Source organism: Mastomys coucha, unplaced genomic scaffold (genome assembly GCF_008632895.1).
Source record: "Mastomys coucha isolate ucsf_1 unplaced genomic scaffold, UCSF_Mcou_1 pScaffold20, whole genome shotgun sequence".
Lineage (NCBI taxonomy): Eukaryota > Metazoa > Chordata > Mammalia > Rodentia > Muridae > Mastomys > Mastomys coucha.
The window spans coordinates 26,755,821-26,776,085 of NW_022196903.1; the positions used below are offsets into that span (position 1 = coordinate 26,755,821).

Sequence of the window (20,265 nt, forward strand, 5' to 3'; positions counted from 1 at the left end):
CCCCCCCCCCCCCCGCTTGATTATAAATTATTTACACAGTGCTCAGTGCTGAGACTTAGAAAACGTTGCTTTAGTTAGGAAGTCTTCTATCCCTAGCTACCCACCCCCCACCAACAGGGAGAAGCAGGCACCCAGTGCCACTCTGTCTCCAGAATGTAGGACAGTGCTTGGCACACATTCTAGGTGCCTGGCTGGAGAGTTGTGAGGGGTGGACTTGGGGGCCACTTCACAGAAGAAGTGTTCCCTGGGTTTCACCTCAGAATATCACAGAAGGGACAGGAAGACAGGTGGCAATGCTGTACTGTGGCTGCACTCTGAGTACAAGGTTACTTATACCGCCTGCCACTAGTGCATTGAAGAAAAGTTTCTTATATTTAAATTGTTTTAGAATTGACAAGTAAAAAATGTGTTTATGACATATAGTGATATATATATATGCATAGTTTATCTTCTTAATAAATCCTCTTCTGATATGAATTTATAGCTCCATATTTGGAGCTGTCCTATGAACATTGCAAACATCTTTTCCCAGTCTGCTGCTTGCCTTTTCATATATTTTAGTAATGACTTTTAAAAAGCTGTTCACATTTGAGATGATGTTCAATTTATCGATTTGCTTCTTTTGTGGCTCATGTTCTTTGTGTTCTAAGACGTTTCTACCTAGCCCCAGTTACAAAGATCTTACCTTCTCCTCTCAAAGCTTTATAGTCAAGTTGAGTTTTTAAATCTCTGATCTATTTCAGGCCAGGTATGATGCTATACACCTCTAATTCTAGCACTTGGGAGGCAGATGGGTCTTCGTGAGTTTGAGGACGCCTTGGACTACACAGTAAGTTCCAGGCTAGCCAGGGCTACATAGTGAGACTATGCTTCAAGAATAAACAAACAAACAAACAAATTAATGAAACAAATAAAAATAAAATTTAGATACTTAAGTCAGTGTCAGAACATACTATGAGCTTTCTGGGATGTCCTGAAATCAGTTAGCATAAGTTCCCTAAATACATTTCTCCCCACAAATTTTAGTCTTTGGATTTTTGCCTATGAATTTTGAATCAGTTTGTCAACATAACTTTCTGTTAGTGCAACAAATACCAGAAATGAGCCCACCTATAAAGGGAAGGGGTTCGTTTGTGTTGGGCCAGTGGTGAGCCAGCACATCACAGCAGGAACCAAACCACTAACCTCATGGCTGGAAACGAAGAGAAGAGAGAAGGAAGAGAAGAGAGAAGATGCCAGCAGCTCAGCATCCTCCTCAAGTTCACAGCTCCAATGACCTAACTTCTTCTAACGAGGCCCCACAATACTCACTCTAGACTGTGTGGGTCTTTGCTCAACATTTCAGATCCAAACCTTAACAGCCCACAGGCAAAACCTGATGGGATTTTGACTGGAATCCCCTGAGGTTGAGTCTGTTGATTAGTTTAGGAAGACAACTATTTTACTGACACAGAATGTAGGCTAATTCCATTTACTTAGGTCTGTCTGGTCTCTCTCTCACACACACACACACACACACACACACACGCACACGCACACGCACACACGTGCACACACATGTGCACACACACACGTGCACACACATGTGCACACACACACACACACACACAGAGTCACTTAGGTTGCATTGTACTGTTTTCAACGTCTTATACAACTTTTCTAGGCCCAGGAACCACTAGCAACGAAACTATTTAAAATTTTCACTTTCCAATTATTTTCCGCTGGTGTAGAAAAACACAATCGACTTTTGCCCCATAGCTTTGTGTTTTACGACCCTGCTACATCTGTAGCAGTTCTTCTAATCCCTGACGTGAACAATTTGTACATTTTTCACAGCCATTTTGACACACAGTGGTTGCACCTGTTGTTGTGGTTGTCCTTCGCTGGAAGTCGGACCACTGATTTTATTTTTTTCTTCCTCTCTTGTGACGTTTACAGATGGTTTAGATCACAAAAGCAGCAACAGAGAGTCCCACTAACAGGCAGTCATTTATACCCTGTGGCAAACAACAGACCCTTGGGATTTGTCTTAATGGAAACAGCTGTTGAGGTTTAAAGATGGTCGGGATCCTTTAAGTGACTTAATGGATCCTGAAGTAGGTTATTGACTTAGGGAGGACCTGCTCGTGTGGATGGGCTGTTTTTGAACTTTAGCTCCTGGGGCTAGTGGGTGTGGAGGGGCCATCTGTGTAATTTAGTGGACCACCCATCTTCCCCTGAGGTTGGAGGGGGAGGAGTAAAGGAAGACACATGGAAGCTATTTTTGCAGCTTTTTTTTTTCTTAATTAGGAGAAAAGAGATGGAACCTGGAATGCGAGTCTACAACCCATTCTTCATTCCCCCCAGTGCTCAGGGTAATGGTGTTTAACAGAAAGACAAATCCATCCATCTTCCTGGTGCCTTAGCCAAGGGAGGCTGCATAGGCTGCTGTCAGAAGCAATATTAGGGGCTATAAAAAGCCGTTCAAATCCCTCCCCTTTTAATTCTCACTCTGTAATCTGCTTCCCAGGGAGAGCACGGCTGAGGTTGCTCATTCTCCATCACCTGGAAGTTTTGGCTTCATGGGTATTTATAGGGATTCAGATCGGCTTTACAGGTCCATTCTTCTTCTATCTCTATCATTTTCCAGCTATAGCAGACAGCACCATGGAAGGATTTGTCTCCCTGCCTTATCCTACCGATTTTAAATTGGCTGTTTTTTGTGCCTCTGGGTACAAGGGGTCAGGACAATTCCTCAGAATGGTAGCAGGCTGCTGACAGTGCATGATACTTGGGAGCCTGGCTTAGAATGGAGCTGCACGCCTTCCATATTCTTGGTTTACCATTGGTGCGTATACTGTCTCTCCTCCCCTCTCTTGAAAGCATCATTTCCAGTATCCCTCCCTTTTGCCAATTACATCGACCCAGGGGGAGAAGTCTATTTCCTAAGAATTTTCTTCCTCTGCTCTCTCAGGTTGCTATGGCTCCAAGCTTCTTGTCACATCATTTCTCCTCCATTTCCACAGCACGTTCAGAAAATCGAGTTCCACACAAGTTATGTCGCACTGAATGCGTGACAGGGACATGGGAGGGAAGGGAAGGGAAGGATGGAGGGAAATGGGACCATGTGGAGCAGGTTCTTTGGAGGAGGCATGTGGATACAGGTACTTGTGACCCAGGTTAGGGCCAGTGAACTGTAACACAATTCAGTATGGTTCTGTTTTCAAATGATCTCAAATCCATCGTTCTTCTGCCTCAATCTCCCAAGAGCTGGTAGTATGGTCACACACCTCCATGGCCAGCTAAGAAAGGCATTTTGATGATGAAGTCTGACAAGGGTGAGCTTCACACATGAACTGGACCCTGAATAACGGGTGAAGTTTCCACAAAGATAGAGGAGGTGAGGGCAGCAGGGCAGCGAAGAGGATTTAAGCTGGGAAAGGCATTACTAAGGGCCCAGAGGTGGGAGCACACCAGTCACCATTGTGTCTTGAAGGGTGTGGTGCAAAGTGGCTCAGGAGAAACAGGAGGATCAAAGCCAAACAGAGCAGTCAGGGCACTGTGGAGGGCTTGGCAGCCATTCTGGGGAGAAGATACTGTGGGGAGCTAGCAAATGTGGGGAACGCAGTATGTAATCCTGACAGCTAGGGGTGAGGACCCTGCCTTTCCCGCGGAGGTTCAGACTGCAGCAATAGACCCAAGAGCGTCCTCTCCAGGGGCTCCTGGTACACACTCTAAACTCATGGATGGGGTGTCTGCTTGTGGGTCAAATTTCTATTTGATACAAATGTGTAAAATTAAGTATGCGAATCATCTACTGATAATAAGATGATTAAAAAAAGTATTTTAAGACAGTTCCTTTGGAGCTAGAGAGATGGCTCAGCAGTTAAGAGCATTTGTTGCTCTTGCAGAGGACCTGAGTTTGGCTCCCAGCACCCACACAGTAACGCAACTGTCTGTATGTGGCCTTTGCTTGTTTTGGCTGGTGCTGCTGCCTTGTTCTGGGTTCCAAAGCCTGAATGGTACTTCTATCATGGTGTGTCTGTCAGTTGTGCTAAGGTCTGGAAGTCTCCTAAGGTCTGGAATCCTGTTACATCTCTCCAGGAGCAGGAACCTGGATACACATATACGGGGAAATCACCGCAGTCCCTTACGTGACGTCATCTGCCATCTGAGCTGAGGCACTTGGGGCAGTACTCGCAAGACATAGTTTGGGAAGCTATGCTTTAGCAGGAACTACGGATAGCTGTAGCATTGAGAATGGGAAGCATCAACTTCTGGAAGTCACTGTGAATATACTGAGAGGCTTGAAAAGGTCTCTGACTCATGCCTCTGACCCCAAGACAGACACAAAGTTTTAGATGTGCAGATGTTCACTGCAATTTTTTTTTTAATGCAGAAGGAAGTAAATAAAGGAAGAAATGAAGGGAGAAAATGAGTGTTCAGCAATAATGCACAGACCAATTAAATTATGGGTCATCCATAATGTTGAGTAGTATTGCTGCATAAAATTCAATTTAAGATACTTTTGGAAAATATTTAATGACCCATGAAAATGAATAGAATGTATCTTTTTTTTTCTCATTAAAAGAAAAAAACCCCTCAAGTCTAGGGCCACTAGGATGGCTCAGAGGGTAAAAGTGCTTGTTTCGCCTGATGTCACAAGTTTTTTCTCTGGACCCACCTGGTGGAGTGAACTGACCTCCACATGTGCTCTGTGACATGTGTCATGCATGTGCACACACTAAATAAATATATAAAACTAATAAAAAGCTCCATTCTCTTGAGATTCAATTTACAGGCAAAAATGTTTCCATTTTAAGGGGTAGAGTGATGGTTTTTATTCTATTCTTAAACTCCACTGAGACTCAGCTCACATATAATAAACTAATCTTTCTATGTGTATAACTTGATAATACTGCCTAGCCACATAACCACTATGCCCACCGTGACAGACATCTCCATCACTCCCCAATGCGCTCTCATGCACCTCTGTGCTCATTTGCTTTTCCTTGCCCTCAGGCCCAGGAGACCACTGAACCACTCTCTATTGTGATAGGTGATATGCTCGCCCTTTAGAAGTTCATGAACGTGGAAAATACCAGCATCTGTCTTTCCTATATAGCTTCGTTTACGCAGCATAAGAGTTTTGCAGTTCATAAATGTCATTGCTTATGTTAGTTGTTCCTTTGTGTTGTGTAGTATTCCAGTGAAGAACTATATCAAGGGTGTTCAGTCATTCCCCTGTTGATCAATGTTTGTGTTGTTGCTGGTTCCGTGTTCACATGAACAAAGCGGCTATGAATGTGTGCATGTGGGTTTTGATTCTATGTGGATATATGTATTTATTCCTTTGAGTAAATATCCAAAAGGAGAGTTGTCAGTCTGAGGTGTATATGTTCTGCTTCGTAAGATATTGCCACACCGGTTCAATCCATCCACACCATTTTATGCATCTATCAGAGTACAAGTTACCCCACTCCCACTTTCCTTCTTAGCATTTAAAATCATTGGCAGTTCTTTTCAATTTAGTGTGTGTGTGTGTGTGTGTGTGTGCGCGCGCGCGCGTGTTTGTGTGTGTGTTTGTGTGTGTGTGTGTGTACACAAATTCAAAGAGAGGCCATAGGGTGTCCTACTCTATTATCCTCACATAGTCTCTTGAGACAGGGTCTGTCACTGAACCTACAGGTTAACATTTGTTGCTAGGACTGGTTAGTGGCCAGCAAGCCTCAGTGAGCTCATGGCTTTGTTATCCCCAGCACTGGAATTACATATATGGTCATGTCTGGCTTTTTAGTAAAATTCTCTTCTCATATATTACATTCCTACCTCAGTTTCTCCTCCTTATGTGCCCAGTCTCTCCGAGCCACCCACTCCTCTCCACCAGATCGACTCCTTTTCCATTTCCCTGCAGAAAAAGGCAGTCCTCTGGGGAATATCAACCAAACATGGCATATCAAGTTGCAGCAAGATTAGACATATACCCTAATATTAAGTTAGGCAAGGCAACCCAGGAGGAAGAAAAGGGTCTCAAAATCAGGCAAAAGGGTCAGGGACAGTTCCCACTCTGTCAGAAGTAGAATAAGGACCCCAAGCTATACAGACATACAGATATACAGAAGACCCAGGTCTGACTGAGTCAGGCCTTCTGGTTGTCAGTTCAGTCTCTGTGAGATCAGGACTGTTTATTGAAGGTGCGTTCTTTTTCCCCCCACTGTATTTTTCTGGCTTATTTATAAAATATCAGGTGTCCATAGGTGTGTGGATTTACATGTGGGTCTTCCATCTGATTTCATTGATCAATCTATTTTGTTTTTTTACACCAATACCTTGTAGTTTTTATTACTGTAGCTGTGTAATACAGTTTGAAATTAAGTATGGCGATAACTCTGGAAGTTCTTTCATTGTACAGGATTATTTCAGCAATCCTGTATTTATTTACACACACACACACACACACACACACACACACACACACACACAAGGTTGATTATTGTTCTTTCATGATCTGTAAAGAATTGTGTTGGAATTTTGATGAGAATCTGTAGGTTGCTTTTGGTAAGATGGCTATTTTTACTATGTTGATCCTACTGATCCATGAGCACGGAAAAATTTTCCATCTTTTGATACCTTCTTCAATTTCTTTCTTCAAAGACTTTAAGTTATTGTCATACAGGTCTTTCATTTGTTTGGTTAGAGTCACCCCATGATATTTTATATTATTTGTGGCTAATGTAATGGAAATAATGATACTTCAATTTCTTCCATACCAACTTGTATCCTCTGGATCTCCTTTCATTGTCTTTTTGTTCTAGCTAGAACTTTACACTCCATATTGAATAGATACAGAGAGAGCGAACAGCCTTGTCTTGCTCCTGATTTTAGTGTAATTGCTTTGAGTTTCTCTTATTTAATTCGAGGTTGGCTATAGGCTTGTTGTATGTTGCCTCCATTATGGTTAGGTATAATCCCTTGTACTCCTGAGCGTTCTAAGACTTCTATCATGAAGAGGTGTTAGATTTTTTCAGCATCTAATGAGATAACCATGTGTATCTTTTTTCTTACAGTTTGTTTATATAGTGGGTTACATTGACAGATTTTCATATGTTGAACCATACTTGCATCTCTGGGATGAAGCCTACTCGATCATGGTGGATGATTTTTTTTAATGTGTTCTCAGATTTGGTTTGCAAGTAGTTTATTGAGTATTTTTTCATCAATGTTCATGAGGGAAATTGGTCTGAAATTCTCTTTCTTTGATGAGTCTTTGTGTGATTTGAATATCAGGGTGACTGTGGCCTCATAATATGAAGTTGTCAATATCCTCTGTTTCTATTTTGTGACATACTTTGAGGAGAATTGGTATTAGGTCTTCTTCCTACTATGCTAAAATCATCTGGCCCTGGGCTTTTTTTTTTTTGGTTGGGAGACTTTTAATGACTGCTTCTAATTCTATTTAGATTGCTTTGCTGAGCTTGATTTAACTTTGGTAGGTGGTATCTATTAAGAAAACTGTTCATTTCATTTTGATTTACCAATTTTGTGGAGTATAGCTTTTTGAAGCATGACCTAATGATTTTTTTGATTTTCCTCAGTGTCTGTTATTATATTCATCTTTTTTTCCCTGATTTTGTTGGTTTGTTGGCCTTGAATTCCTGATCTTTCCAAGACTTTTAACATGAAGGGATGTTGAATTTTGTCAAATGCCTTTTCAGCATCTAATGAAATGATCATGTGTTTTCTTTCCTTTGAGTTTGTTTATGTAGTGGCTTATGTCGATGGATTTCTGTATATTGAATCATCCCTGCATCCCTGGGATGAAGCCTACTTGATCGTGGTGAATGATTGTTTTGATGTGTTCTTGGATTTGGTTTTCAAGAATTTTTTGGAGTATTTTTGCATTGATAGTCATAAGGGAAATTGGTCTGAAGTTCTCTTCTGTTGTTGGGTCTTTGTATAGTTTTGGTGTCAGCTAACTGTGACTTCATAGAACAAATTGGGTAATGTTCCTTCTGTTTCTATTTTGCAGAATAGTTTGAAGAGTATTGGTATTAAGTCTTCTTTGAAGGTCTGATAGAATTCTGCATTAAACCCATCTGGTCTTGGGAGACTTTTAATGACTGCTTCTATTTCTTTAGGGGTTATAGGACTGTTTAGATAGTTTATCTGATCCTGATTTCACTTTGGTATTTGGTATCTGTCTAGAAAATTGTCCATTTCATCCAGATTTTCCAGTTTTGTTGAGTATAGGCTTTTATAGTAGGATCTGATGGGTTTTTTTGAATCTCCTCAGTTTCTGTTGATATATCTCCCTTTTAATTTCTTAATTAATTTGTATACTGTCTCTGTGCCCTCTGATTACTCTGGCTACAGATTTATCTATCTTGTTGATTTTCTCAAAGAACCAGCTCCTGGTTTTGCTGATTTTTTTGTATAGTTCTTTTTGTTTCTACTTGGTTGATTTCAGCCTTGAGTTTATTTCCCACCATATACTCCTCTTAGGTGTATTTGCTTCTTTTTGTTCTAGAGCTTTCAGATGTGCTGTCAAATTGCTGGTGTACGCTCTCTCCAGTTTCTTTTTGGAGGCACTCAGAGCTATGGTTTTCCTCTTAGCACTGCTTTCATTATGTCCCATAAGTTTGTGTATGTTGTGCCTCCATTTTCATTAAATTCTAAAAAGTCTTTGATTTCTTTGTTTCTTCCTTGACCAAGTTATCATTGAGTAGGGCATTGTTCAGCTTCCATGTGAATGTGGGTTTTCTGTTGTTTTTGTTGTTATTGAAGACAAGCCTTAGTCTCTGGTGATCTGATAGGATGCATGGGATCATTTCATTCTTCTTGCATCTGTTGAGGCCTGTTTCGTGACCAATTATATGGTCAATTTTGGAGAAGGTACTATGAGGTGCTGAGAAGAAGGTATATTCTTTTGTTTTAGGATGAAATGTTTTAAAGATATCTGTTAAATCCATTTGGTCCATAACTTCTGTTAGTTTTACTGTGTCTCTGCTTAGTTTGTGTTTCCATTATCTATCCACTGATGAAAGTGGGGTGTCTCCCACTATTATTGTGTAAGGTGCAATGTGTGCTTGGAACTTTAGTAAGGTTTCTTTTATGAATGTGGGTACCCTTGCATTTGGAGCATAGATGTTTAGAATTGAGAGTTTTTCTTGGTACATTTTACCTTTGATGAGTACTTTTTTGATAACTTTTGATTGAAAGTCGATTTTGTTCAATATTAGAGTGGCTACTCCAACTCGTTTCTTGGGACCATTTGGTTGGAAAATTGTTTTCCAGCCCTTTACTCTGAGGTAGTATCTGTCTTTGACATTGAGGTACGTTTCCTGTATGCAGCAAAATGCTGGGTCCTGCTTACTATCCAGTCTGTTAGTCTATGCCTTTTTATCTGGGAATCGAGTCCATTGATGTTAAGAGACATTAAGGAATAGTGATTGTTGCTTCCTGTTATTTTTGTTGTTAGAGGTGGAATTATGTTTATGTGGCTATCTTCTTTTAGGTTTGTTGAAAGATTACTTTCTTGCTTTTTCTAGGATGTAGTTTCCCTCCTTGTGTTGGCGTTTTCCATCTATTATCCTTTGTAGTGCTAGATGTGTGGAAAGATATTGTGTAAATTTGGTTTTGTCATGGAATATCTTGTTTTCTCTGTCTATGATAATTGAGAGTTTTGCTGGGCATAGTAGCCTGGGTTCTCTTAGGATCTGTATGATATCTGCCCAGCATCATCTAGCTTTCACAGTCTCTGGTGAGAAATCTGGTGTAATTCTGATACGTCTGCCTTTATATGCTACTTGACCTTTTCCCCTACTGCTTTTAATATTCTTTTTTTGTTTTGTGCATTTGGTGTTTTGAATATTATGTGACAGGAGGAATTTCTTTTCTGGTTCAGTCTATTTGGAGTTCTGTATGCTTCTTGTATGTTTATGTGCATCTCTTTCTTTAGATTGGGAAAGTTTTCTTCTATAATTTTGTTGAAGATATTTACTGGCCCTTTAAGTTGGGAATCTTTACTCTCTTCTATACCTATTATCCTTAGGGTTGGTCTTCTCATTGTGTTCTGGCTTTCCTGGATGTCTTGGGTTAGGAGATTTTTTGCATTTTGAATTTTCTTTGACTGTTGTGTCAATGTTTTCTATGGTGTCTTCTGTCCCTGAGATTCTTCCTTCTATCTCTTGTATTCTGTTGGTGATGCTTCCGTTAATGACTCCTAATCCCTTTCCTAGGTTTTCTATCTCCAGGGTTGTCTCCCTTTATGATTTCTTTATTGTTTCTATTTCCATTTTTAGATCCTGGATGGTTTTGTTCAATTCCTTCACCTGTTTGGTTTTGTTTTCCAGTAATTCTTTAAGTGATTTTTGTGTTTCCTCTTTAAGGGCTTCTACCTGTTTATCTGTGTTCTCCTGTATTTTTTTAAGGGAGTTATTTATGTCCTTATTAAAGTCCTCTATCATCATTATGAGATGTGATTTTAAATCAGAGTCTTGTTTTTTTCTGGTGTGTTGGGGTATCCAGGGCTCCCTGTGGTGGGAGAACTGGGTTCTTATGATGCCAAGTAACCTTGGTTTCTGTTGCTTATGTTCTTGCCCTTGCCTCTCACCATCTGGTTATCTCTGGTGTTAGCTGGTTTGATGTCTCTGACCGAGGCTTGCCCTTACTGCAAGCCTGTGTGTCAGTACTCCTGTGACACCAGTTCTCCCCAGGAGGAATTTGGGTCTAGAGAGCTGTGGCACGGGGTCAGCACTGGGGTACAGATGAAAATAGGAAGGATCCTGCCCCATTGTTCCTTGGCTCCTGTGTCCTGATGGCTCTGGGTGGGTCCCTCTTGGGCCAGGAATTTGAGCAGAAGTGATGGTCTTACCTGTGCTCACAGGTGGGTCAGCACTCCTTGGAGACCAGCTCTCTCCTGATGGTATTTGGATATGGAGAGCTGTGGCACAGGGTCAGCTCTGGGTATAGCTGGGAACCAGATGGATCCTGTCCCAGGTTTAATCTTAGTTCCTGTGTCCTGAGGGTTCTGGGTGGATCCCTCTGAGCAGAAGTGGTGGTCTTACTTTTATGCTCACAGGTGTGTTGGCACTCCTGGGAAACTAGCTCTCTCCAAGTAGTATTTGGTATGGAGAGCTGTAGCACAAGGTCCACTCCAGGCATTGAGGAACAAGATCAGCTTCTGAGCCTTTTGGAATCTCTCACTGAGCACATCTTACCTTTGTAGTTTAAAAATCATTATTTACATGGAAAAGACAGATTTATTGAGGTTACATCTGTGATGGGGCAGCATCATCTCAAGAATGCTCACATTTATATTTGCAGCCTGATTTCTTTTGGGAAGTGAGCTTGTAAAACCTTATTCTTGGTTTCAGCAGTGAGTTGGCAGTAGGAACTTGCTGTTTGCAATATTTACGTGAACTGCCTGGGGGAGTTCTGTAAACTACTCTCTGACTTGCATGCTCCATTGACAGACTGTCAAGTGCTCATAAAATGTACTCTAGAACACAAATTCGCATGAGCATTGAGTCATGGGGTACATCTTGTCTTGTGATGTATTAAGAGAAAGGAGGAGGTAGGTGGGTGCTGGGTCTTTGTCCTTTCAGGTTAAAGAAGTATGTTTCTGGCCATGTATGTTTGTGTACACATATGCACACATTCATATGAATATGTGACTGTTGCTGTTTGACTGTGAAATGCCCTTCATAGGCTCATGTGTTTGAACATCTGGGTCTCAGCTGGAGATCTTGGAACCTTTAGGAGGTAGGGCACAGATGAAGGAAGGGAATCACTGTGGGTGTAGCCTTGAGGTTTATAGCTCAATCCTATTTTTTGACCTCCGTTTCCTGATTTTCCCAGATGCCACCAAGCTTTTACTGCCTATATGACCTGCATCCCTGCATACCATTAGCCAAGAAAAATCTTTCTTGTTTTATGTTTCTTCTCTCAATTATTTTGTCACAGTGATGAGAGGAACAGTAAATAAAATATGATACCTTTTACTTTGTAAATTGCTGTGGTCAAGAGGCCTAAGTATATTAACCTCTTTGTTTCAGTTTAATAACCACTGCACAGTCTGCTTTAGGGTAAGTCAAGTTCCCATTGATTTCATGACATTCTCAATCCAGGCCTGTGGGGAGGAATCTTATTCCATCTATGCTTTTCATACAAGCATGCCTTGTTTAGAATCTGTACTTTACTTCCTATCTCCAAAGGTCACATTCTGGGGTGAAATTGAACCTGCATTAACTGTTTGCCTAAAGCATTAGACTGAGATGGACCTGGGCCAGAGATGGATAGTGAACAACTAAACCCAAAGAGGCTGGTGCAAGCAGAGGGTGCAGTCCCTGCCAAGGGTGAACAGGCGGGGAGATGAGGCTGTGTGCTTCTCTATAAGTCCATGCTGGCCCCAGGCCTTAAGACCCGTGCCCTAGCACTTCTCTGACTGCCTTTTCTCTAGATGGGCTGCTTCTGCCAATGACTCATTTTTACTGTCTTATGACTTCAGCTCAAGCAGGACTTTATTAGAATATGAAGTTCACTCTACCATACCTCTTCATGACTGTTCATTTTAACTGTGCATGCCAAGGATTCACCTATTCTCCAACCTAGGAACCTGATTACCCTCTAACATAAATGACATTAAGGGAGGTCACATATGACAAGACTGCCTGGTATCACCTTTCAGCACAGGCTGTGCCACCAGCAGTCATCAACAGCGACAGAAAGTCACTACCTCTGTGTTGCTGAGGATAGTGGTTTTGTTTGGGGTTTTTCAAATGAAGAAGGTAAAGAAGTTGGGTATCCTTTGTTCTCAAGTGCTCTCAAATCAGAAACTTTATGAGTTCCAAAATGTTCACTCAAAATGTTTCAGATTTGGGATTTTGGGTTTCAGAACAGTTAACTAGAAAAGGCAATGCAAATATCTATAAATCAGAAAACAAAACAAAAGAAAACAACAATAACAATAACAACACCCTTCCAAATCTGAAAGAATGGTCCACAGATCAGATGAAGTATTCTCAGCATGCAATCTGTGAAGTACTGTGGATGCTGGATGTGTTAGATGTTTCCTACCTGGAATCCCAGCACTTCGGAGGTTGAGGCAGGAGGATTGCTGCATATTCAGAGTCAATCCAGGCTGCATAGTGAGCTCCAGGACAACCAGGGCTATGGAGTGACACTGTCCAAAATAGGAAAAGAAAGTAGTGAGAGGCAGTCTCTAAGACAACTGCATAAGGATTTGTCTCCTGGGATCTGACCCCCTGTGAGAGTAGGCCAAACCTAGAGTCCTCTCACTATCCTTCCTCTTCCCACTCCTCTTCTTTGCAATCATTGTCTTCTCTTCAAAATTCTTGTACACCTTATTGTTCTCCTCCTTCTCCTCTTTCTTCCCCTACTTGTCCTCCTTCTCTCCTGCCTCACTGATGTTAATGGGAAATAGCATGCTGTGGTTTGTTCTATGAATAGGCTCATGTGTCAAGGAGGCTTCTAGCCAATATCCAGGAAAGAACAGAGGCTCTGATCTGATATCTGTTAGAAAAGAATCCTGCTAATGACCAACTATTGTAGCTTGGGAAGTGTGCATTCCCCAGTTGAAGCTGGAGTTGGCTGTAGCTCTGTGAACAGAGTGGATGTAACTAGTGAATTCCATCAAAGCAGAAATGATTAGCTAAACCCACTAGATCCCTGATTCACAGAAACTGTGATCTACTAACTGCATGCTGCTTTTAGAGTCTTCAAGCTACAGGGTAACTTAGTACACAGAAATAGATGTTAGCTGCATGGGTATCTGGGTAATTCAAATGTTGAAGCACAGACACAGGGTCATCTCAGAGGCTAGAACAGGTGAAGCAAGAAGCTCTCTGTAGAACTTACTTAAGCCCACCCAAGCACTTGTCTCCTTCTGCATCGAATGTGAGTAGGGGAGTAGTTGCTGTCTCTCCCATATGGCCAGTTGGATCATGAATGAAAAAAATAAATAAAAAGGAAAGAACATGACTGCCCCTAGCTATGGTGGACGAAAAGGTTTACTATAAATAAAGGGCAGAGCTGTAAAAGTAACTTATTCACCAGATACAATTGTTATTTCAGAGGTTTACTGCTGAAGAGACTCACTCTTTTTAGCTCTTTCTGAACGCTGCCTGGCTGGTCCAACTCAGCCGTTCTGGCTCAAATGTCTCTCCAAGCTGCCTGATTCAATCTGGCTTCTCTTGGTTTCTCACTGAACCGCTCTGTTTGACCTCAAACTAACTCTGGCAATTTTCTCTAATCTTCTAGCTCCTTCTCATTTTCTGGCTTTAACTGCCTCTGATGAGCTCCACTGAACTGCATGAACTCACTAACACATTCAACTCCACTTGGATGCACTCACTGCACTGACTCCCAACTGACTGTCTCTCCCTGTGCTACTCTTAAATAGCTTCTATTTTCTGTGCTGTTCTCATTAGTGTTGGCATATCCTATCTCTAACTTGTTCAGTCAAATCTTTCTCTGATTCATCACTTTGTCTGCTTCGCCATTAGTCATCACTTTCTAACATGGCTGCTTCCTTCTACAAACTAACTTTGCCTCAAAGGTGTATACTAAGAACATGTCTGTGTTCCAGTCAGAGGGATTAAAGGTGTTCAATATATCTGCAATCCAACCATTTCACACAGATTTACATCTTTGAATGTGATCCCTTGACAAATCAGCCATGTTGCTGGATTAAAATTCCTCTACAAGAGTATAGGCAGAGACCGAGACATCTGGGAGAGTCTAGAGTGGACATGACTCTGACTGAGCTGGACCATGTTGAGAGATTGGGAGGAGAAAGGAAAGGAGAGAGAGGGCAACAAGTACAGTAGCCAAGAAGGCAAAGATGAGAGGTAACCAAAATGGCTAGATTATACAGGAAAGAGTCTCGAAGGGAAGGGCAGCCCAGCCCCTGAGCTGGAGAGTTTGTGGTAGAAGTGGGGTGATTAAGTGAACAATGTCAATGAACATATATAAAATGCAAATGAACAACTTCATTCTAAAGAACCCAAAAGGACAGTGAGCACCCACATTTACCATATAATCTGGAATATGCAGAGTGTGTGTCTGTTGATTGACTATCCTTTTTAACTCTAACAGATAATGACTTTGAACATGTGCCATGAGATGCCTAGCCCCTCCAGATCCCAGAGAGCCGGTGGTGATAGAGAAGGCTCAGTCTTGGAGAATATCCCTGGGATTAAAATTAAGCACAGAAGTCTGTCACATTTGAGTCTTACTGGGACATCATTAGGACTCCAAAGTCTGGAAAGCATTTAGGAACTTTGGCCACACCCACAAACTCAAGGTCAGGGGCTCTCACTAAGTGCTTCTCAGAGCCCTTTGTCCCCAGGAGATTCCACAGAGGGATTAGGAGTTCTTTAGCTGGGGAGTGAGGCCATAGTCAGAGCACTCTGAGTGCAGCCTCCTGCTTTGTCCTCAGGGCAGATTCTTCTTCTAAACATGTTTAAGCATTTGAATTTTACCTTATACCTTGATTTTTGCCCATGGCATCTCTGCCTCAGTTTCCACAAAGCCAATGGATCTCATGGCTCCCTTTTCAGCAGCTTCATCTTCCTCATGCCCTGCATTTTTGTTCTTCAGGTCCTTCTGCAGGTGGACAATACACATTTGAAGTATGTTTCTGCTCATGCATGTTTCTGTACATATGTGTACATATTCATATGAATATGTGACTTTTGTCATTTGGCTGTGAAATGTTTTATTGACACACAGGTGAGTCATCTCCACAGAATTGGGAAGAAATTCTACCACACAGGAGTATCTTTCTCTTTGTTCTTTTAAAACAAAGGGTTTTCAGAAGCTATGTACTTAGTGGCTGGAAGAACAGGTGACACTCAGCTAACAAGACAGGGTAGAGTCCAGCCAGGCTTGAGTAGAGGAGGGTGTGGTGGCTCCATGCCATACACAAGGAGCCTGAATGGTTAAGCGTGCCATCGGAAGACTGATGTGTAAAGGAAGCATTGAGAAAAGGGAGGCCATTGTGTCTGCTTTCAAGGTTACCTGTAGAGACAGAACTGCAGCTCCCTGTGGCCTGGAAAAGCAATTCCTTTCTGATAGCTTTCTAATAAAGAAGAAAGACATTCCGGCTAACAATGCCTTCTATTTATCTCATGTCTCTCTCCAGAGAAGCGCTAAGGCTTCTGAGATGTTATCTCTAGGAACAGCTGATGAGTAGGGGAGGAGACCTCATGGTGAACCCAGCCCCTTTGTCCCTAATCCAATCAGTTGTCTTGAGTCTCCTGACTTCTTTCAGGTAATTAACAGGATAGCTCTAAAATCACCACTGGAGTGGGCAGCCTATGTTGTTCTGTGATAATACCTGCTTCCCCCATCTCTCTGTCTCTCTGTCTCTCTCTCTGTCTCTGTATGTGTGTCTCTCTGTGTCTGTTTCTGTCTCTCTTTCTCCCTCCTCTGTGTGTGTCTTTGCTGTCTCTCCTATGTGTCTGTGTTTCTGTCTGTCTGTATCTCTCTCTTTATGTGTATGTCTGTCTGTCTCTCTCCTTGTGTATGTGTCTGTGTTTCTCTCTTTCTCTCTCTCCTTCCCTCCTCCCCTTTGTGTGTGTCTGTGTCTGTTTCTCTGTCTGTCTCTCCCATGTGTGTCTGTGTTCTTGTGTGTCTGTGTGTCTCTGTCCGTCTGTATCTCTCTCTTTCACTGTGTCTGTTTGTCTCTGTCTGTCTGTCTCTTCTGTGTGTGTGTGTGTCTGTGTCTGTGTCTGTGTATGTCCATTTCTATGTCTGGATGTCTCTCCCGTGTGTGTCTGTGTCTATGTGTATCTCTGTCGGTCTGTCTTTGTGTGTATTTGTGTGTGTGTATGTGTGTGTGTGTGTGTGTGTGTGTGTGTGTGTGTGTGTGTGTGTAGGCTCTCACTCTGTAGACCAAGCTTGGAACTCACTATGTAGCCCACACTCCTTTGAATTTAATTCCACTGTCTCAGCCTCCTTTGTGCTGAGATTACAGGAACATACTGAGATATCCAGCTGTCTGAAACTAAGGAAACTTTATTCAAAGGAAAGTCTTACACAGAATTCAAGGCCCATCAGAAGATCAGAGCCCCTTGAGATCAGAGTCCCAGGAAGCCATCTTCTTCTGTCTGCCTTGCTTTGGAGGTGCATAGCTTCCCGAGTCTATCCCTGTCTGCAACGTTTGTTACTTTCCAGGTCCTTTTCCCTGTAGCTCTAGCTAGCTGCCAAGTGGCCGGCTTGACACTTGAGTGTTCAGTTACAGGACAGGTGGTTCTTAAGCTGTCCTATGAGAGGGAACAGAGCTCTGATCTGATGTTACCCTGGCCAATCTTGGCTGGTAGTTGAAAGGGCTTCCTGCTTGCCTCCTTTGCTCAAGGTATAGAAGAATCTGGGGCTTCCTGTCTCTGCTTCAGTTTCTTCTTGCTTGGGCTAGCCTAAGCCTCAATTCCCAGACAACCCTCAGCTCCCATGTGCCTTTTCCCAAGAGGCATTCCTGCCTCCACTATTGCCTGTCTAAGCTATTACTCTACACAACCCTGGACCTTCCTCTCCTCTCCCTTTTATATCTGTTTGCTCATTTGTGTACTTGGCTGTCTCTGCAGCTAGTACAAATGCTGGTGATGGTGGTGGTGTATGTGTGTATGTGTGTGTGCACACACATGCATGCATGCACGCCTTTTTCTCTTGCTCATTTTTCTGTCATGGATGCTAGTGCTCAGTCAGGGAAGGAATTCATGTCAAATAACATATCTCCTTAGCTGTCACACTCTTGTCTTTATGCTAATGTTTTATTAGTACTGGAGAAAAAGTGTCTCCTTTTTAATCAGCACTTATGATCTAATAAAGAGGTTTAGAAAAAAAAATGTATCTGCTACCAGATCTTTTACCTAGGGGAAATAAAGGCAGTATTCTGGGGTGTAGCCACAGTGTAGTGTTCCAGTGCTCATAGTTCAGTAGCTTTTGCTTTTTTATTACAATGAATGTTGGAGACTCAACTTGTGTGCTGCGGGCAACTTTGTTTTATAACAAGATATATATGCAAATACATGCATATATTAGTGTATATAGATTAATGATTATACTACTTAGGCCTATGCTCATGGCCATGAACTTTTGAATGTATGTTAGGATCACTTTATTTTAAGTCTGAAGCCATACTTCTCTGTGATGAATTGTGTTTTAACAGTAGGCAAGGTGCTGGCAGAGGAAATAGATGGAAAACAGACTCACCTGAGGTAAGCCTCCCCCTCCCCCTCTGCCTTAGGTGACCACCACTGCCACTGGCACCTCCCTGTCTGTGTTGCCCAAGTGCTGGCTCAGGCGTGTACTTCCATGTATCCTGCTATTCCTCATTGTGAGAGCCTCCTTCTCAGTTTCCAAGTCTCCCATGATCCTCCTTAGCAACAAGCGAGTATCTCCACTGGAGGGTGGCAGCTGTGGAGCCGACATGGAGGTGTTTGGACACAAACACCTTCTAATCCACTATTTAGTCCTTCGATTTGTGTTCTCACAGCATTAACCATAATGAACTCTTCACATACCCATGTCAGTTTAATACACTGCTTCCCCAGGAAGGGCCTGGCAATTTAGCGTTAATTAATGATGACTTATTGCAAATTATGTTCCTGACTTACTGATGCTCCTGGGTGATACGCACATCTTTCAGATGAAGCCATAATGTTATTGCTTAGCATTCGCACAGTGCTTCACACGTCCCAAACACTTGGTAATTGAGTTAGCTGCTTTGTCACCATCCCTCGGGCTGAACCTGTCATCTGGGTCAGTAGAGGTGTCCCTCATTATAGGTAAACTTGACACTCTGAATTTCAAACTTGCCAAATTGATACAGTGGAGGAATTTCATTTTACTGTCCCAGAGTAGTCTAGAGTGGAAGGTGCATGGGTCTTTGGCTTTTCATCAGGTATTCCATGCAAGGAATGGGGTTTGAGGCATAGTGTAGTTGGGTGCTCTGCCCGGCATTTTAAATAGCCAAGCAACACTTGAAATATTCATAGAAGAGGAGGTGAGGAAAGGGACGAGCCATTTGGTGAAGGGAACCCTAATAGAGAAATGTCACAAGGAGGGGCTGAGGAGATGACACAAAGACTTGAGTTCAGGTCCCCAGAACCCACATAAAAATCTGAGTACAGGGGGCTGGAGAGATGGCTCAGCCGTTAAGAGCACTGACTGATCTTCTAGTGATCCTGAGTTCAATTCCCAGCAACCACATGGTGGGTCACAACCATCTATAATGGTATCCGATGCTCTCTTCTGGTGTGTCTGAAGACAGCTACAGTGTACTCACATATATAAAATAAATAAATCTTTAAAAAAAATCTGGGCACAGTGATACAAGCCAGCAATCCCAGTCCTGGGAAAGTGGAGCCTGGAGTATCCCTGGGGCTTGCTGGACAGCCAATCAAGCCAATTGTTGAGCTCCAGATCCAGTAAGAGATTCTGTCTCCAAATATAAGACAGGGAGTGACTGAGGAAGACTTGATGTTGACTTCTGGCTCCTCTCTGTGTACACTTGTACACACATGTACCTTTACATACACATACCTTAAATACACATGTGCACCCCTTGTATATCCACACATGCAAATATATGCACACACACACAAAAAGATAAAAATACCGAAAGGAAAAAATGATTTATTTGAAGCCTATTATTAATAAATATGAACTAAGTAATATTTTTCTCATCCAACTTCCTATGCAGTGGGTGATACAGTTGTTATTATTGGATGTGTCTGTACTTCAAGAAGGGGAAGTAGCCTTAGTCTTACTGTCTTCATTCTCAGGTGGAAAAAATTCAAGATTGAGTGGAAGCCAATCAGCCAAGCCTCAGAGGACGAGGAGTTGCGGATTGGAGAATGTCTTTGGTCATTTCTCATCTCTCTAACCTCTGTTCCCTGCTTACCATAGTTGCCCTTTTGTGCTGGACACATTACAGAGTCTGAAATATTAAACACATCCATTTGAAACAATATTTTGATTTCTAATAAATGATAAGGAAAGGGGAAATGAGCTTCCCCTCTGGCCAGAAGAAGGGCAATCTCTACTCTCCATGGGAGAAAGATAAACCTACTTGATTTGTGGAGATGATGTCAAAATTAAATTATTTTTCTAGAAACTTATATAAAAATACCCCAACTTATTGTTCTTGGAGAAAGCACTATTTGCCATCTTCCTTTGTCACCATTCTGCAGCAGACTCCGGGACCTTAATTAATTTGCTCTTGATTTTATTGGTTCATTTCTGTCTTGCCCTTGCCTTGCT

The 20,265-nt window shown here is 42.1% G+C and overlaps 1 long non-coding RNA gene across 1 annotated transcript in view; it reads left to right on the forward strand.

The window, feature by feature from the left end:
- LOC116098047 overlaps positions 1 to 19,973 on the forward strand; it is a 37,271-nt gene extending 17,298 nt beyond the window's left edge. The window contains exons 2-3 of the long non-coding RNA XR_004121678.1: positions 18,170 to 18,218; positions 19,788 to 19,973. This is a non-coding gene — a long non-coding RNA (uncharacterized LOC116098047). The remainder of the gene's footprint in view (positions 1 to 18,169; positions 18,219 to 19,787) is intronic.
- Positions 19,974 to 20,265: the final 292 nt, after the last annotated feature.